This window comes from Lampetra planeri, unplaced genomic scaffold, assembly GCF_965212315.1.
Source record: "Lampetra planeri unplaced genomic scaffold, kcLamPlan1.2.h2 scaffold_1380, whole genome shotgun sequence".
In the NCBI taxonomy this organism is placed as follows: domain Eukaryota; kingdom Metazoa; phylum Chordata; class Hyperoartia; order Petromyzontiformes; family Petromyzontidae; genus Lampetra; species Lampetra planeri.
Genome location: NW_027614100.1, coordinates 27,453 through 29,985, shown reverse-complemented (window position 1 = coordinate 29,985; position 2,533 = coordinate 27,453).

Below are 2,533 nucleotides of genomic sequence, written 5' to 3'. Positions count from 1 at the left end.
CCCCCCATCTCCCCCCCCATCTCTCCCCATCTCCCCCCCATCCTCTCCCCCCATCTCTCCCCCCCATCTCTCCCCCCCCCATCTCTCCCCCATCTCCCCATCTCCCCCCATCTCTCCCCCATTCCCCCCATCTCCCCCCCCATCTCCCCCCCATCTCTCCCCCCCATCTCTCCCCCCCCCATCTCTCCCCTCTCCCCCCCATCTCTCCCCCCCATCTCTCCCCCCATCTCCCCCCCATCTCTCCCCCCATCTCTCCCCCCCCATCTCTCCCCCCCCCCCATCTCCCCCCCCCATCTCCCCCCCATCTCTCCCCCATCTCCCCCCCCCATCTCCCCCCCCATCTCTCCCCATCTCCCCCCATCTCTCCCCCATCTCTCCCCATCTCCCCCCATCTCCCCCCCATTCCCCCCCATCTCCCCCCCCCCATCTCCCCCCCATCTCCCCCCCATCTCTCCCCATCTCCCCCCCCACCCCATCTCCCCCCCATCTCCCCCCCATCTCTCCCCCATCTCCCCCCATCTCCCCATCTCTCCCATCTCCCCCCCATCTCTCCCCCCATCTCCCACCCCATCTCTCCCCATCTCCCCCCATCTCCCCCCCATCTCCCCCCCCATCTCTCCCCCCATCTCTCCCCCCCCCATCTCCCCCCCCCCATCTCCCCCCATCTCACCCCCATCTCTCCCCCATCTCCCCCCATCTCTCCCCATCTCCCCCCCCATCTCTCCCCCCATCTCTCCCCCCATCTCCCCCCCATCTCCCCCACTCCCCATCTCCCCCATCTCCCCATCTCCCCCCCATCTCTCCCCCATCTCCCCCCATCTCCCCCATCTCTCCCATCTCCCCCCCATCTCCCCCCCATCTCTCCCCCATCTCCCCCCATCTCCCCCCATCTCCCCCATCTCCCCCATCTCCCCCCCCATCTCCCCCCATCTCCCCCCCATCTCCCCCCCCATCTCCCCCCCATCTCTCCCCCATCTCCCCCCCATCTCCCCCCCATCTCCCCCCCCATCTCTCCCCATCCCCCCATCTCCCCCCTCATCTCCCCCCCCATCTCCCCATCTCCCCCCATCTCTCCCCCATCTCCCCCATCTCTCCCATCTCCCCCCCATCTCTCCCCCCATCTCTCCCCCCATCTCCCCCCCATCTCTCCCCATCTCTCCCCATCTCCCCCCATCTCCCCCCCCCCATCTCCCCCCCATCTCCCCCCCATCTCCCCCCCATCTCCCCATCTCTCCCATCTCCCCCCCATGTCTCCCCCCATCTCCCCCCCATCTCTCCCCATCTCCCCCATCTCCCCCCCATCTCCCCCCCATCTCCCCCCCATCTCCCCCCCCATCTCCCCCCCATCTCTCCCCATCTCCCCCCCATCTCCCCCCCATCTCCCCATCTCTCCCCATCTCCCCCATCTATCCCATCTCCCCCCCATCTCTCCCCCCATCTCTCCCCCATCTCCCCCATCTCTCCCATCTCCCCCCCATCTCTCCCCCCCATCTCTCCCCCCATCTCCCCCCCATCTCTCCCCATCTCCCCCCCATCTCTCCCCATCTCCCCCCATCTCCCCCATCTCTCCCATCTCCCCCCCATCTCTCCCCCCATCTCTCCCCCATCTCCCCCATCTCTCCCATCTCCCCCATCTCTCCCCCCATCTCTCCCCATCTCCCCCCATCTCCCCCATCTCTCCCATCTCCCCCCCATCTCTCCCCCCATCTCTCCCCATCTCCCCCATCTCCCCCATCTCCCCCATCTCCCCCCCATCTCTCCCCATCTCCCCCCCCCATCTCCCCCCCATCTCCCCCCCATCTCCCCCCATCTCCCCCCATCTCTCCCCCATCTCCCCCCATCTCCCATCTTCCCTCATCTCCCCCCCCCATCTCTCCCCATCTCCCCCCATCTCCCCCCATCTCCCCCCCATCTCCCCCCCATCTCCCCCCCATCTCTCCCCATCTCCCCCCCATCTCCCCCCCCATCTCCCCCATCTCTCCCATCTCCCCCCCATCTCTCCCCCCATCTTTCCCCCATCTCCCCCATCTCTCCCATCTCCCCCCCATCTCTCCCCATCTCCCCCCATCTCCCCCCATCTCCCCCCATCTCTCCCCATCTCTCCCCATCTCCCCCCATCTCTCCCCATCTCCCCCATCTCCCATCTTCCCTCATCTCCCCCCCATCTCTCCCCCCCATCTCCCCCCATCTCTCCCCATCTCCCCCCCATCTCTCCCCATCTCCCCCCCCCCATCTCCCCCCCATCTCCCCCATCTCCCCCCATCTCCCCCATCTCTTCCCCCCATCTCCCCCCCATCTCCCCCCCATCTCTCCCCATCTCCCCCATCTCCCATCTTCCCTCATCTCCCCCCCCATCTCTCCCCCCATCTCCCCCCATCTCTCCCCATCTCCCCCCCATCTCTCCCCATCTCCCCCCCCATCTCCCCCCATCTCCCCCCCATCTCCCCCCCATCTCTCCCCATCTCCCATCTTCCCTCATCTCCCCCCCCCCATCTCTCCCCATCTCCCATCTTCCCTCATCTCCCCCCCCCAT